The sequence below is a fragment of the Patagioenas fasciata genome, chromosome 10 (assembly GCF_037038585.1).
Source record: "Patagioenas fasciata isolate bPatFas1 chromosome 10, bPatFas1.hap1, whole genome shotgun sequence".
Classification (NCBI taxonomy): domain Eukaryota; kingdom Metazoa; phylum Chordata; class Aves; order Columbiformes; family Columbidae; genus Patagioenas; species Patagioenas fasciata.
In genome coordinates, this window is record NC_092529.1 from 20,318,160 (window position 1) to 20,336,243 (window position 18,084).

At 41.1% G+C, this 18,084-nt stretch overlaps 1 protein-coding gene across 1 annotated transcript in view; it reads right to left on the reverse strand.

Annotated features, from left to right (window-relative positions):
• The window catches only part of PTPRG (protein tyrosine phosphatase receptor type G), a 405,613-nt gene that overhangs the window by 290,346 nt on the left and 97,183 nt on the right, over positions 1-18,084 (reverse strand). The gene's annotated exons all lie outside the window — the stretch shown is intronic.

The window sequence follows — 18,084 nt, forward strand, 5'->3', positions numbered from 1 at the left end:
GAACCCGTGTCCAAGAAGTTCTTACGAGCACAAAGCAGACTCCCTGCCATAGAAAACATGCATGCATTAATTTTTGTTTCTCAGACCAGGAACAGATTGAATGCTGACACATATTAGGTTAGTATTTGGTGTTAGTGTATCCATATCATTCATTGCACTTGACTTGGTCCATCCATATTGGAGAGGCAGCAACTACCTTCAGTCCTTAGGACACATTTTTTATTAGAGACCTAAGCACACTAAAAATAAATCGGGTGTCTTCCCCCTTCCTAGTTCAGTGGATTTTTTTTTTTTAAAGAGGCATTAGTTTCATTCACAGAAACAACTGAAGGATGGTCCAAGCAATTCTACTGTGGCAAGTATTGACAGCAGTTAATGCTTACATGATATAGTTTGCTTTAGTAAAAAGAGAAGAATGGTTCATGGCCTATGCATTCTTTCAGGTGCCTCACTCCTGAATTTCCCTATACACTGGCTGTATAATGCCCTCTCTCTTTCTCCCTTAGATATTTGTCAGTGCACAAATGCACTTCTACCCTATATAATCATGGTAGACAGGGATAACGTTGATATATAGTACTACTTTAGATTAAGGTATGAATATTACATTAGCTGAGTTATCACTATAGGGTTCTGACCTTCAACTAGCCAATTTTAAATTCATTCATTTTCAAACTGTTAAACTCTTCTCCATCACATCACAGAAATCAACACTCTGAGGGTAAGTTTTCCATACAATATTTAAGTCAAAACAAACTACAATGTATTAGTAGAATTTGCAAAAATACGTTTGTGCTATTAAAAATCTGCAAGAACTCTGTAGCTTGTGGTCACGATTTGACCCTGAGCAGTCAAGCAGAAAAGTGCCCAGTGTGTGACTGATTCCTGCTCTTCCTGCCACACCTGATTGTGGATCAGGAAGCTCAGTTGTTCTGACAAAGACCAAAATCTGGGTACCATTGGCATTACCTGCTCCTCACTGAAAATCTTGAACTTGAGGGTATGTCCTGTTCTCAGGAGAAAGTCTCAAAAGAACAAACTAGATGAAGAGAAGGAGCAAAGGGAACAGGTTAAATGGAATATTCTCCCAACATGTTACTGGCAAACAGAGGATCAAGGAGCTGAGAAAAGCCTCCTTCCTCAGTTTGCTGCTCTCAAATCTTCTAGTAAGTTCCCAACCTGGCAGCACATCTCAACATACTCACTTTTCCCCTCGGTCCAATTAAAAGGCAGACAAGTTATTTCCTACAGAAACTGACACGTTCTTCTGCATTCAGCTAGAAGTAGCTATTTTATCTTTCTGAACTACAATGAATGAATTTAAAACCAAAAAGCCAGACCAATGTAAAAGCACCCTCAGAACAATACCAACTGCTTGCAAACGAGCAGCTGTGAATTATTAAACTCTGTCAGCAACGTAAGAGTTAAAAGAGGAAAGGAGCAGCAGCATCACCACTTAATACAGGAGGATCTGCCAATATAGCACTTAAATAGAGCTGCACAACCCCTTGGCTTCCCAAGCCCTCCTACCTGTGCAGGCCACTGCTGTTAATTGTTTAATACCAGCAGGCTGCCGTGGCAACACAGAAACGTCCCTAAAAGGCTAAGCAGGAGATCTGCACCAACACTTAGGTGCCAATTAGAAAGACTTTTTTGCCAGGTTTTTAAACATGCTTAAACCAGCCAGCAACTACATCCATCGAAAGTTTAAACAGTGAAAACCTAATAAAAAGAAGTCTGCAAAACACAAGGGACTGGATGGGCAGGTGCGACATAAAATGCTCTGACAAGCATCACAAGAATACTGACAGAGTAACGAAGTATTTGCTTGTGTTTCCCTTCCAGAATCCTAAGAATTCAAAGATGCAAGCTACAGGGAACAAGGCACAACTGCTTTCAGCAGCCGCCTTCTAAGGGCTGGAGGTCTGATGATCATTTCCCTCCACCCAACAAACAGTGCCTGAACAGGCAGAAATATATCCACGTGGGAACAGAAGCCATTATTTTATCAAATCGATTACTGCTGAAACCTTTGGGCTCTAAACAAGACTTCACTGAAGTCCTATTGGCATCTAGGTTAACAATTATCTTTTTACAAGTTCTGAAGACATACTGAAAGTAATAGTACCCCCTGGTAAGCAGAGAGCTAATTGATGCAAGAAAGATAGGCAATGGGATTCTGGGGCCTCACTATTAAAAACAAATCAGTCAATCAGTCTAACTTTGTTCTGAATAACAGCAGAAGAAAAGAGAATTTCAGGATTGCCTTGTGAGGAAGGTACAACATACAATAGGAAACCTTATGAAATCCTAGACAGCCCAGCGAAAAAGGGAACGGAAACCAAGGGAAATGTCAGTGTATTTTAATTATAAAAAGAAAGAACATGAACTCAAGAGAGGGATTTCCCTTTAAGAATTCAGCACTGCAGAGCTCTAGTCGTCAGGTTTAGGTGGGTGGCCATTTTAATCAACCTGCTTAGCATATAGTTTGCATGTCTCTATTAGAAACATGAATTCTTCCGAACTGCTTTCTGAAAAGTTCTTTTAATTGAGACACTGTGTCTCCTCTGCAGTGTCGTCTCCCAAGAGCTAAAAGTCAATGCCCTAAAATACAGGAATCTAGGCTAAAAAGCTCTTCTACTTAATGCCTTTCCATACGCACAGGAACTTAATCTCAACTCAAAAAACAACAATTCTTGAGCTTCAGTGTGTGACAACATAACTTTCTTGCTCAGCTGAAGATTTATCAGCCCTTAAAACTAGAAAACTGTCTTCCTTAATCCACTTCTCTCTTTTTCAGCATCTTCCTCAGACAACAAGGCTTCTTCCAATTTGTAAAACCTTTTTCTAAGGGGTCTTAATTTATGCCAAGAAAAACACTGTCTGTTAAATGGCATCATTAGACTCACATGATTTCTTGTGGTGCATGTGAAGTTTTTGGTCTCCTGCATACTAAATGATCCTTACAGTAGGAAAGAAATTGGTATAAACAGCTGCTTTATTTTGTGCTCTGATAACTGAGGAAAAACAGCCCTCAGTGAAGAAGTCCTCCTTCGCTTGGGGGAACGTAAATGGGCAAATAAGAAGTACATGCAGAAAATGAACAGATCGGGCACTGATTTCTTCAGCAACATGTGTGTGTTCCCAGCAGATGTTTTCACAGGCAGAGCTCTACCTTTTCTCACAGATAAGTGTAAGATAAGGCTCTTCACCTGCTTTCTCTCATTGCCCACAAATAATTCATAGATCAAGAAAGAAGCAGCAGAACGAGGAAACAGATTCAGATTTCTTTTGGTTTCTGTATTCAAACACAGGATGCATTGACAGCGAGCCCAAAACTTCCATCCAGCCACAAAGTCACCGAAAATGGAGCAGCCAGGGACCAGACATGTAGTGAACAGCCTCGTGATGACATCCAGTTGCACTCTGGTAACACAGGTTAAGAAAGATCTGCAAGAAGTTCTCAGGGTTTAACTAAAAAACTGAGGAATCACTTCCATGCATCACTACTTTATACATTCAGTGCCAGTGAGCAAAGTGGGAAAGGAAAGAAGTGAAAAGTGGGAGCGCAGAGCAAGGAACAATATGAAGTAAAACGCTCACTAAGTAAGGACACTAGAAGTGACAGGGAAGGAAAAGCAGCACTCTCTTTCTATCTCTTCTGAGCACAAAGGCATGCAAGAAATTAGGGGGACAGACCCAAACTTATCTGCAATATTCTGCTGCCAAGGAAGGCTGTTTCTCATAAACATCAAAACTTCTTTTTTTTGGCATGCTCTGGGTCTGATCCAAAAGCCTGACACAGCCACGAGAAATGGTTATTGGATTGAATTCTTAGACAGCACAGAAAATAGAAGGCTAAAGAATCTTAGCAGACTTTCCAAGAGTATTCATTCATCTCCCGCTTGGGAAGAGCTTGTGAAGTGTCAGACCGAAGGAGAATTTTGCCAGGAAAATCTAGGTTTGAACAACAAGAACAGCTGGCTATAACAGTACTGCCCAGAGAGGTACTGAATAGGTGCTATAACCAAAACAATACAAGTAAACAAAACAATAAACCAAAAATTACTTAGTGCCCTTTAAGTTTCTCCATCACGTATAACAAAGCAACAACTCAGAGGAACTTCTGAAAGGCATAAATGTCAATTCAGCCCTGACCTTTACGAAAAAGGTTTTAATTTTCACACCTGTTTTCTATGGCAGCAGAGCACTCCTTTGAAAACCTCCTCCTGAAGGCAATTGAGGAAGCACAGGCCATGGGGAAAGAATAAGATGCCCTAATGACCTCAGTAGTCGTGAATTTCTGAATCAATCTGATTGCTTGCAAACCCTGCTAGTGCTTTGGGCAGGGGAAAATGAAACGTTCCCCTTCTTGCCCACCTCTCCAGCTATCCCAGACTCCACATCTGCTGCACATCTGGGCACTGCGAGCAGAGTTATACCCCAGGAAGAATTTGCTCCAGCGAGTCACGTTTCTCCACAATTGCGAGCAAAGGGTGGAACAACGACAGCTTTCAAAATTCCCATGGCAACAGCTCCTTCTCTCTGCAAACTCTCATCCGCTGGCAGCTTTAACACCACACAAAGTAGCAGCATACAGAGGCAATTTGAAGCCTGCAGTCAGGTAGTGTTATTCTTATTTAATAAAAAAATCACAAGCACAAACCACTGGCCACAGCTGGAAATGTAACTTCGAACTAAGGCACCTAATTGTTGCTCCACTACGGGATTCTTTGGTGTTCCTATCTTTGCAATAATGGGCTTATCTAAAACGTTGGAAATTGGGTTTTTAAGGTCAATAGAAGACCTTTAAAATCTCTCCAAATAGAACTGAGGTCGTGACTACTTGTGGTCATTGACATTACAGCAATTTTTGTAAGTACAGGTATATCAATCCCACGAGCCTGACAATTTCAATTTCAGTAATGACATTTTGTCCACCTAAAACTTTTAGTGACGTTTAATATTCTTCACTTCCCATACTGATCTGTTTTGTGCTGTTCTTAAGTGTTGTTAAAAAGATGTTTAATTTCACTGCGGAGTTGGCTGACCAAATTTCAGCTGTGCATGGAGTGAGCTCTGTATATTGTAGCGCCATTACTCTCAGAGTATCCTAGGTAGTTGGAAAACATTGGAATTTGATTTTGGTGTGGTTTTGGTTTGGTTTGGTGTTTTTTTTTTAAGCAACTACATTTTGTAAGAGCAGCCAATTACCTCTCTCTCTGGAAGGAATACAATTAAAAAAAATTATTATGCCAAGTTTAATTTTAAAATGGAAGAAGTCCACTGTAAAAACACCTACTGTATCAGTAATGACACTACTTGGGTTGAATCATTAATTTTTAAACAAGGTTGAAGGGGATAACAACAGTATTCTGATTTATTTCATGCATAGTTGGACACCAGTGCCCTGACCTTATTAAGAGCGTATATGCAGAGTAATTCACGTGATTTTCAAAGAATTATTGATATGAATTAAATTTTGTGATTGCTTAAGTGACTGCAAACTTGAGCTCACTAATTTATTCCACACAAGTCAGACTTGAACCAAAATCCATATACATTTTCCAAAATTTAAATGCTTCTGTTCTGCAAGAAACACCTCCCGTGAGACACTTATTTGGCTGAAAAAAAGGTTGTCCTCAGCACAGTTAACAGCATCAGCATGGGCATCTAATATCTGTATCATGCTAAATATTTTCTTCTTTGAAGTGATAAAAATCCAGCTGTCAAGCGTTGCTTGATCTGACGTAACGCCTGGGGAAAGCTAATCAAAAGGAAGTCTTATAGGTTCCCCCTACTTAAATCCACCCACCCGAATAAGCACAAGTTAGAATTCTGATGAGGTAAAAGAGACTCTGCTGTCACAGCCCGGTGTTAATTGGCACAAAGGTTTGAGAATACCTTAGTTTTACTGAACTGCTTTGATTTCAAGACTTCTGAGCTGAATTTTCTTGCTTCTTTATAATCCTGTCTTAACTATCACCGAGTTTGAAGTGAGAAAGGAGCTTAGACAGATCTATATCAGTGTTCATTCATGCCAGACTCTTGCATTTTCATCACAAACGGGGCTGGAAAAAAATTCAGATTGAGGGCAGGCGTAGCAGGGGGAGCGCAGGGAAATGCTAATCCCCTGTGCGGCTCTTGTGGGAGCACCAGGTGATGATCAGACAGCAGCCACCCAGTCAGTGGCCTCTTATTTTCTTCTCCGAGTCTTCTAGACAAGGGAAAAAAATAATAATAATAATAATAAAATCTCATCCCTTTCCCCTCCCTCTCTAAGGTTTGCACAGCAGATGCAACGGTACAGACAGGACATACTTGAGGCCTTTGCAGGAGCATCTTCCGGCACACTTCCCAACTGCTACGTAAAGTAGGGACATCCACAATTCAACACTGAAATAAGCCAAATACAGTAAAAGAAGATGCAGCTCTGGTTTACTTCCAGCCCCCAGTTTTGAACCAGTGGCCCTTTATCGCATGCCTCTGGCCTTGCAGCATTTCATTTATTTGGTTAAACATGCCTTTGCTGCTTCAGCTCCCAGCCATGCCAGGGTACGACAGAAGTCTGCATGTCCTCTGTTTTCGGGAGGTGGCAAATATTATTATCAAGATTGTAGAACATAAATCATCACAGGTCTCTACCTCCTACGGAGAAACAAAACTCAAAATGCAAAAGCAGGGGGACATGCTACACCCAGATGTCTAATTCTGTCTGATATTAACTGGCTTCAGAAGAGGTGACGAAACCGCAAATTAACCTTGCAGCACAATATGAACAGGAGAAAATGTCACTGTTTGTGGGCTGACTGATGCTTTGCAGATTACCTGGAAAACTGCAAGTGATGGATAAAGAGCCATATTTCACATGTAGCACTCAGTTTCAAGAGTTATCTTGTTTGGTGGGTTGGTTTTTTTCCCCTTGGCATTTTCAGCCACATACAGACATTTTACATCATAAAATTCCTTCTGCAATTACAAATGAGTTAATGCCACTTCGACTGATGCTCACACCTAACAATTCTAGATTCAAGCCATCTCTAGAACTAAGAAAAGAACTTGTAATTTGCATACAATTACTTCCTGTCGAATTACATTAATTATTTTTTTGAACTTGAAGTATTTGATGAGAGGAGTTTAGTGGGTCACGCTTCATACCACTTATCACGCAGCTTTCAGTTTGTTTCAATTTGTTCTTATTTATTCACTGAAAGAGATAGATTTTATTCCTCATTCCCACAGAGCTACCTCTACTACCAAAAATACAAGATCCCAATACTGCCAGCCTTGCTTATCAGAGCCAAGTGCACTAAAATGGCTGTTGGACAAACAATTTTAACAAGCTACCCAAACACTGTCATTTTCATAATATTATGCTCCACTAGTACCTTACTCCAAATATTTTCTCAAAAATGTATTTAAACCATAAAGCCTTGCAAAGATTGCCCAGGTTTTACAACCGACAGTACACAAACCTTGATCTCATTTTACCTTTTTCTCTGTTAAGTACTCATGCAGCTTCCAGTGTCTAGTAAATATTACATCTTGTCACAGATAACCAACCATTCAACTAATTGGAGATTTCTATTAAGATTTCTTCTAAATTCTCCCTTCCAGTAACATTTATTCATCCAAATTCATCTCCCTGAAAATGAAGTCCTACACTTTCTCCGCATTATCAATTTCTGTAGGAGACACCGGTATAATTTTGAATTAAACAAGCAAAAAAAGCTTTAAGTCTGCAGAATTTATTCATACAGTAAGGTCTCAAAGTGCCTTCTTAAGCCATTGAAGACAATACTCTCAATCTATCTTAGTGCTGCAGAATACATATTCCTCTTTTCCATCAACTGGCTTTGCTTTAATATCCATATTCAGTAAAAAAAATAAAACAAATCAAAACAACTGGGTTCAATGAATATTAGGACAAAAACTGACTGGCAAAGGAATAACTTCATTTTAATTAATTTATAATGCATTTCCTATATAAAAGCTTCAATATTTAGATCTTTATCAGAGCTTTAAACACAACAGACCTCATTTCACATTCAAACGGGCTTGTTCTTGAGTTACCTGTAAAAGAAATGAGATCAGGTGAACACAAAACTAAACAAACATGTTCACTGGCTGCCTGTCTGGTGACTTCCATCCGTCATGACAATGTTACATTACACCTGTGTCAATTCTATCAACACTAATTAATCTCAGAGTAACCTTCTCCTGAATCCTCCTTTCAGTATCTTAAAGGTAACCGTTATCTCATAAATCAAAATCCTTGTCTGATTGTCCTGCAGGTCAGTATGTAATAAAACTCTGCTTATAGAAGTTGCCTGTGGGAGATGTTTCTTCCTTTATCTGTCCTTTTAGTAAGTGACCCAGTTTCTGACAGCTCGATCTATGTACCGCTTAAATCTACAGTCTAACAGTTCCATATGAACCATGAGGAGTTTCGACTCAGGATTCTGGGGTTTTGCCCACCTCCATGTAGTGGAGGGAGTGAAATAATCCTAGAGTACACCTTAACATGGTCCCACAGCCCAGCCTACCCTAAAACAATCGCTAGCAGCACACGTTGGCAGACTGCACAGGTTTAAATCACGCCGGGAAGCAGTCAGGGCAGGTGGCTCTAAAAATATGGGCTTCCAGGGACCCAAAACCTGACTTTTTAGAACTGGTTTTGTTTCAGCGGTAAGCTTTCCCTGTCAGCCTCCAGGTATGTAGTTCGCTTGAGAAACCTCTCAGGGGCACTGGCTGGCAGGACACTGTCAGATTGTGTCCAGTACTTTGGTTCAAAACCATACAGGAATGGCATTTATAGTTTCATTGATTAAAAATAATTTTCCTTGCTTAAGGGAGACTATCTCTTTGCATCAAGATAATGGGATCTAGTGTCTAAAAAGTCGGCAATACATCCTTTTGTGAAAGTGAGTCTTGGGGAGAAAGGGCACAATTATTCAAAAAAGTGTTTGCAGGAGAGACTGAAGAGTGCAGCTGGCTGGAGAGCTCTGCCTTGTTATGGATATTCAAGAAGAAAGATGTGCGGAGGCAAGGAAATTGAGGGCTGACGAGAACAGATAATGAGACCCAAGTCTATCACCTCCAGCTCAAGTCTGACCTAAGCTGAAAAGCAGCAGAAAGCAGAACTGCCAGGTGCTGGCAAACAGAGGTCACCTCCGCTGGCCCTGCGAAGCGCCCTCATCTCGAAAGACATCAGTGGGGCCTATATGAAGTCTGACTTGTCTGTCTACCAGCTACAAAACCTCTGCTCAGGACAGGAGCCTTCTGATGGGGCTACACATGAGACACCTGGGCTACACATGTTGTACAGATAAAGGATTCGCACACCCGTTTTTCCGGGCTTGGCAAACATGCTGCTTTCCAGAAGCACAAGTGCCTGACTGGGTGCTGCCTGCTTCACACCATCACTGCTCCGCCAGTGTGGGGAAATTCAGCCAGCAGCACATTTTCATGTTATTTATTCATGCAAACATTCCACTGCACAGGGTCACAGAAGTCATGATCCTACAGAAATAATATGAGACTGTGTTTTTATATGGCCATTGGCATGAGGGGGTGTATTTGCTTTCCCCAGACAAGCCAGAGGATGTTGTTAAGGATACAAGGCTTCTCCAGGGACAATAGGAAAACTGTTGTGTTTTTTTTTTTTAAAGACTCGAACTATGCAAAACCTCAAGAGTGATTTAACAAACAGAGGGTTTCTGAGAGCCAAGCAAAGCCCCAAAAATGCTTTCAGATAAAGGTATTAAAACTCAGTGATTTGCAAAAGATGGATAGAATAAAGAGACAAAAATCTCTGGCCTTACAAAACTGCTACAAGTAAGGATATCTTAGACATCACCTCAATGAAGTCAAAGTTAAACATAACGAATGACAAGGCACTGCGAGCTCAGGGCGATTTTTATGGTCCAGAGTCTACCTGAAGATTTGATGGTAAGAAACAAATATTTTCCTTGTGAAGAAGCACACTGGAAACAGAAGTAATGGATGCACTAAAGATCTTTAAAACAGCATTATTGCTGTGTTCTGGGTTAATCAGGTCCACACAATTTGGTACAAAATTAATCATCTAAGACTGTAGTAATAAAGTCTCACTTGGAGGCTGTGTCTCGGCTTGGCACAGGCCCAGGCATGCACATTATGTCAGGTTGCTGAAAAACAACGGGGAAGAAACAGAAATAGTCATCCTCCTTACCCGAGTGCCTCTGGCATTCTCTCCATCACACCAAACAAGGAGACACAACATCTTCCGTCACAACTTTGCTGGATTTAGCGCAGGTACAAGACATTTTTCTGTGCTCTTTGAGTCATGCAGCAACTAAGGGTTTCATTACAATAGCATATAAAATTTCTCTTGCAATTAGCTTTATTTGCTCTTGATTCTTTTTCCCAAAAGGCACACTAGATACTAAAATAGGTAAGACTGGTCTAAAATAAAGCATTAACTATTATTGACTGAATAATTTTCTCATTGACAGTGAAACTAATGCAAACTACATAAAGTTAAACAGTAACGACTTTTCTGTAAAACTTGTACTAGCTGAATATTGGTGCTGTTAATTGCTATTAATTCTAACTTAGTTATAATTTGTGGTATAGGCAATTGCAGCAGTTTTGATGCAAAAATGCATCCAAGTCAGACATGCTCTGTTTCCTATTAATGTCATCTCTGGTGGAGCTGGGGGCGCACACAGACTGGAGGCATCTGCTACACTCCTAACAGGGCTCCGCATGCTTCTGCGGTTCAGGCAGCCAGTGCACAGGGGTAGGCTGCTAAGGGAAAAAAAGCAAACAAAAACCACCCCAAACACCACATTTCAGTTCCACTGTGCCTCTTACCCCTCTCAGCTCCACTGAGGATACCAGAACGCCTTTGCACGTTGGCAAGACCACTCTAAGTTATCACACTGGTAACACAATATTTGGAAGCAGAGGAAAGAGGAGTATTCTTGCCTTCTCCCTTTCTTCTACTCATCATGAGCAGGACTAGGCATAGGCTAGTCCCAGCTCTACACAGTAATTCAAAATCAATATAATCACAGTGAACTTTGTCACCTCTGCTTCAGCTGAGTGGGTTTTTCATTCAGGTCCCTTGCCATTTTTCTCCCTGAAAATAAGTTCTTCGGTTTCCAGTCTGCCTCGAAATGAAATAAAGCCATCCTTGGCTTCAACACAGCACGTAAGCAGCCTCTCAAGAAATGCAAGACACAGAGTACACTTCCATCATCTGCACATCCCTACATTCAAACACAATGATCTCCATTAAATATTTAGGACTCAAATATTTATATCCAGTCAATTAAATCAAGCATTACTTATCCTCCAGGGAATTCTTACCCTCCCTCAGCACAGAAGAGAGGACCAAAGTGCATTTCTTATACTTACTAATAACACAGTAACACCTAAGGCTATGAAGAATTCCTTCTCAATAGATGCAAAGACCTTGGAAGCAAACATACAAATCTAGTATAAAAGAAGATATAAAGATTCTGTTGCTAGCCAACATAAACAAATTACAGTCTCTGCTCCAAGGAGCTTACCATGTAAGCTCTGAGAGACAGTAAAATGCAGTATTAGGTGGGGAAAAAAAGACAAAATGAACAAAATATGAGACCTCTTCCACAGATGTACCTTCAACTCTGGAATACAGGCAACTGGCAAGTCCAAGAGGCTACAGAGCACTGCCCCAGGACAGGAACAGCAACTGGTACCAGCAGATCCCACCACCAGACCAGCACTGCAGATTCTAGCAGGAGGATTTACAGCCAGCATTTTGTACAGAAGAAATCACCAGCTAGACTTTGTTAATCGTGTTATCATGCGCACTAATTCATACATCTCTCATACAGCAAATCCTTTTTATTACAGAATTTCAAAAACCAATACTTGAATTTTAAACTTTAATATGAACTTACATTTTAAAACATTAAATTATCCAGCGAAGCGGACGTGAATGTGAAAAAAGGCCATTTCCTCCATCATTTCATTAAATTTGAAAGTACTTATTTATTTTAATAAGTCGAGATGTCCATATGCCAGGAAATTAACATCAAAGAATGTCAAATATGCCCAGTATCACTTAAAAGCCTATGGAGTATTATGCATTTTCAAAATAGCATAACTCAGCAAAACTACTTTCCCAGCAGTTACTTTTTGTTACAGTTTCCAATGGTACTTTAGGGGAAAAAGCTGAAAAACGTTTACCATACTCTGCACCCCAGCTCATGCAGAAATCACAAGATGCAATGCATGTCCAGGTACCACACCACAACCACCTTCCCTAATTTCGGGTCTTCTCTTAACACCAAACAGAAGGTTGGATGGTTGTCTAGCACGTACTCTTCCAAGGGCTGCTGTGCAGAACCCCTTCATGGGCACGTATGATCAAGACCATGGAAGGACACAAATGGAAAGGTTGAAGGGGCCTGGACTGCTTCCTCTGAAGAGTTATACTTCACTAAGCACAACAAGAAAGAACTGTGATTAATATTTGGATCATTTGAGCTACCCAGATGTTCTCCAGTCTGAAGAACTCATCTGCTGAAACTGCATGGACTTCCTTGCAGAAGCGGGACTTAACTGGCACATACTCTGAAAAGCTACTCATGGGAGCCTGCAATTTTGAACAGGGGCCCATAACAGATTAGCCTAGTTTCCTGCAGAAACAGGCTTATGGATTTGAGCCTTCTGCTGCATCTGGTCTACCAATTCCCCTTCCCTCCCCCACCACTTTCAAACCTTCTGGCTAACTCTGACCAGATCTGAGAGAAGTGGGTGATCTCACAGCAGAGCCACCAGTTTTGTGAAGCGTGTCACCACAGGGAACTGTGGCAGGCCACAAAAAGCTCAAAGCTTCATAGGCCTTGGAGACTTTTCACAGAAATATGAAGCCCTTAGCTGCTCATAGAGCTACACAGCAGCAGAGAAGGCTCTTAGTACTTTCTCCAGTTCATACTCCTCACCTCATTATACCCTGCTCCAGCCATTTAACATCAAGCCATCTCTCAGATGGCCTGTCCAAATTTAAGGTAGAGGTAACTCTTCTGTGTTTGTAGTGAGAGAAACTAAAGTCCTGCAGATATCTGGGAAGCCCTTGTGTGATATAAACAGTAACTGAAATACATACACTGAACCCTTCTTTACAGAGTCACATCCAATTCTCCCTGCAAACTTATGTTCACATGGCAAATCCCCTCGCTCAGAGATTACCATATGAGAAGATTGCATCACGCAGATAAGTGTCTCAATTTCAAATCTCCAGCAACAGAGCTATAAATTAAAAACATGATCTGAAGTGCCACAGAAGCTTCCAAGTTGGAATCTATCTGGAAAGTTCATGTCGCCTCCAGTTAGGAGCAGACTAGCATCTGCATGTAAAATGGCTTTTCATACCCCAAGGGGCCAGGAGGCTTCAGCAGCAGCCTGAGACACACCACCACACCTCGGGAGCAAAAGACAGTATGTAAAACTGAACGTGAAGTGATCTAAACTCTCCATGACTTCACTGCCATTGTTACCTCAGGGTAAATCTTATTTCTGTACTTGAGAAATATATATGCACGCAAACGCAAGGCCAATCATGTTACATTCAATTCTCCATTCCGAGTGCATCCACTTACCGGTTTGTTCGTACAGGAACTCGGCACATGGGACTGACCCCAGTGCCCAAGGACCAGATGATGTGAAACACAGCAAAGGAGTCCTCTGAGGTCCTGGTCCAGCACAGCGCAAAAGCACATGATCAACATTTAAGGGACCTTTGTCACCTCAGCTCTAGGTGTGAATATATTACGGGTGAGTTGCGAAGGAGACAGGAGACTTTTTTTTCCACTGTTCCGCACAGGAAAAGCAATAGGAACTGCAGTCCACATGCCAATACTCATCACCTTCACGCACGCAACTGTAGGGACATTTCCTCTTGAGTTCATTTCTGAGGAAATTCATATACATCAAGACAGCTGAGAAAGTCTCGGAAGTGAGTCAGAAATAAAGAACCCCACATGAAACGAGCTCCTCGTGAGCTTTCTGGCAGCTGGACAACTTAGATGTTGGTATGAATACTCTAACTACAGCACGGTTAAAAAAAAAATAGCAGTACAGGCCACCTTCAGAAACCTCCGTTCAGCCACACTTGGGTAATCTGAGACATGGCACCAGACTCTCGTGCCTTCCTGGTCTTTACAACTGTGATTACAACATGATCTTACCTTAGAGCAGCTATGCTAAGTTAGACATGTATCTGCATACGTGCCTGCAAGGCTGTAATTCTATAGCAGTGTGGAGCAAACATGCATGAAGTAAGACTGCACTCAAAATGAAATGTAAAGGAGGGAGGGTTTACTTCAGCCATGGGTAGAACAGACTGGCTTAGGTTAAACTCAGCAGTACTGTTCAGAAGGCAAAAGGCAGGATGTTCTTTGAGATGGAGAAAGACAGAAGGCCTAAAACTCACTGTAGCAAAGACTCCTTTGGTGGAAGACTTGCTCACTGGTCAAGTCAGCCAACTTAGGTATTTCTGAAGCTGTTATGTGTCTCAAAAGTATCTCACCCTACTGAGGGTTCAACCATAAGGACTCCATGAGTTAGCGATGCCCACCAGTCCTTACTGTGTCAGTTCAAGTTGCAATCTTTATCTCTCTGCAACAGGGACACAACGCTCCTAATTCTTCATGAATTAAATCAGTCATCTCACTAACTGTCCTGAAAACATTATCATCCCACAATCCCACTCACCTCAGAACTGGGCAGTGTCGAGAGGTGGAGGCGGGTGGGAACACATACTTAGGAAACATTCATTCAGGGTTCAATTGAATTGAACCCACTTGCTTTCCCAGCTCTACAAAACCAGAAGCTCGATATTCAGGTCCTCAATAAGGCTTGACATTACTTTTATACCAGAGAGTAATGTACCTTTTCAATAAATCATTCCAGTGCCAATAGCCTCCCTCAGACAGGAAGGCTACGGAGATGACCCTTAAGAGTTCAGAGGAGAGTTAAAAACATTTCCATAAAATCATTCAAGTGCTGTTTAAAGATGTAATTTATATGCACAGCTCTGCACTCAATTGCAGGATTTCATATTTATTTAATTTGATGGTTAAAAGGGTGCCTATCCAACTCTTTGGGCACATGCAGTCTTTAATAAAAAACTTAGTAATTTAGAGCCAATTGGTCAATGCATTGACTAGGAAAAGAATGTCTTCTTACTCAAGCCAAACATCCTCCCAACCCCACTGGAAAAAACAGAGTAGCAAACAAACAGACCAAGAGCTTCAAGAGAGAAGCCACCACAGTTTGCTACTGAAGGAAGAATTAAGCTCCATAGCTGTATCACCTCTAGGGAGGCCTCCTGTTACCTCAGGAGCTTCACAACATCTGTGGTACCGACATGGTCTCCTCCAAGAAGAGACAGTCTCCAAGGCAACCAAGATCCCCTCAGTTAGCATTTGACAAGGTTGGCTGTGTGGCCTAAGAAACAGTGCACAGCACTGGGACTCAGGCTGAATTTCCAACTTTGATCTACGCCACATGGGGTATATCAAAGTTGTTACTTAAACTGCCCTGTCCTTCAGTTCCCACCAGGTAAACACATCTACCTCAGAGATACTGTAAACATTAGAACTTGCTTAACTGCTGAGCACTCATACTGCAGTACCAAAACACCTCGGAACATACATAATGAGACTCTTTAATTCTACCTCTCCCTAACAAGCCCGTGACATTCAACATAGAAGAAACATGCGGCACCTCTACCCACGCAGGGCAGATGCTGCGGCGGTGGCAGGCGCTGTTGGGAAGGCAGCTCTGCTACCACCTCCTCCCTTTGCAGGGACACCCGCAGTGGTGGGTGAACTCCTCTTGCAGGCAGGGGCTGGTTTTTCCAAGGATCATAACTATTAAAAGCTGCAAGTCTTCGATGCTGCATTCTGCAAGATGGAGACACTTTCTGGGAAAGCGGAGGGATGAGGCAATTCCTGGGGCAGAGATACTGAAAAGAAGATTATCTTCTGAAAAGTGGCTGGGAATGACATACAGCAGTCATCTGACATCTCAAAATAACAGAAATAATTCTACATCTACTGCATCAACTGCAGTACTGGCCTCGTTCAGCCCTTTCATACAAAGACTCCACTTATATCATGCAACTAGAATTCAATTCATTCCTTCATTATTTCGTGCTTGAACTATTGCAATAATGTTTGTGCCAAGCTACTCTTTTTTTTTCAGCTACACACTACAAGGCCATTCAGAGCTTCCCTGTTTGCTTTGTTTCTCACTGCAGTATCCTCGCTGTTCGCATCCTTTTTTCCCCATTCTTATTCTCCTATGTATGTTCAGTTACATATGAAATCAATATTGGAAGTTCAGTGTATTACTGCAATCATTCAAGAACCTCAAGGCAACAGACTCCAACCTTCTGTGTATTCTCCAGTCCATTTGCTGAGCTTGTATCACAGCTGCTACCCAAATACTCCATCTTTCTTTTGTATGTTTAAAATATAGCCATTTCACACGTCTTTATGTCTGAAGAGCTTGAAATATTTTATAGTGTTTCCTATTTCAATGCCTAGAAATGCTAAATTGACAACTTCTTGCAGCACTTCACCACACTTTCAGTTTTACAAAACAGTGCACTGGTTGTTGCCATTCCAGAGGTTTCCTACAAATGTCCCAGTGTTCACATTGAAAGAAAACGCAACACAAAGCACAGTACACTTAGAGAAGCGAGAAGTCCCCCCTCCCCAGCAAAAGCAGCTCTTTGTACTTTCTCATTTCAGCACAGATAGCCAGAGCTGTGATTGGAGCAGTGCAAAGTAAAAATACTTTGATGCAGCATTGAAACAACTGTATCTGAAGCTCTGAAGATTTCATCTAGCATCTGTTGTAGTTATTTTATACTTTTGTGCTGTGGTAGGGAAAAACTTCATGAAAGAATGAAAGTTGAGGGAACAATCAACTTACAGAAAAAACTTTGCCAAAAAAAAAAAAAAAGGCAATTTCACCATTACCATGTCCAACATTTAAAAATTCAGTCAACCATTTCATTATAGACTGGATACCAGGATTGACTATGAAAGTACCTGGAGTAAACTGTAAGTGTGGCACACAAGAAAGGGTGGAAAGAATAGAGAGAAAACAGTATTAATGGTACTCAATAAGGAAATCATGTCTGTGTCTAAGTAGAAACTAAATTACTATCTGAAGTTTTCTTAGCAGATTATTTAGAAACATGCCAATAGACAACCTAAGTAAGTGACAAGACTCTCAATCAGAGCTGCGTTCCCCAGCAATATGGCTTCATAAAAATGATACAGACTACTTGAACTGCTGCTGGCAAGGCTGGGTCTCCTTACTAGACTGCTAATATTACAAATACTTACCACAGACACGTGATAGCAAATTCCTCATTCACACCAGCTTATGGTTAGGAAGATATATCCTGCTCTTAGGGATGGGAATTTGAAAACTTGTTTCTTCATTCTCATAACAAAACCAAAAAATAGTGTTTTGTATTTCTTACTTCACAATGCAAAAAAAGCGAAAGAAAGAACGGCATTCTCCTTGGCATTCTCCTAGTAAGCACACATTTTGGTACAGGTTCTGCAGACAAGACATTTGTATCGTTCCTTGCTCATGGACATGGAGACTCATGACCCAGTAGCGTCAGAATACAAACAATCAAAATATACAGATGGCATTGCCTGTTTGAGAAAACACACAGCAGCACCATTTGCTTTAGCTGTGCACTTGAAAAACCAGGGTTCATGCTTTGACAGTATCTACAAACTCTGAAGCTACGGTTTTCCATGTTTCTCTTATGAAAGAGTGTAGCATTGATTTCTAGAACAACTGTTAATCTAATAAGATTGCACATGGAAATGAATGCATCGCAGCTGGTTTCAGCAGGGTTCAGTGAAGACCGACATCCGTCTCTGATGAACACAAATAAAATATTCAAAGCTCAGTTTACTGATCAGATTAGATATTAATGTGAGTATTTTTCCTAGTTCTCTCAGCTTAGTTCCTCTTTAGAAAGTCATCTTGAAAGAGTGAAGAAGAGAGAGA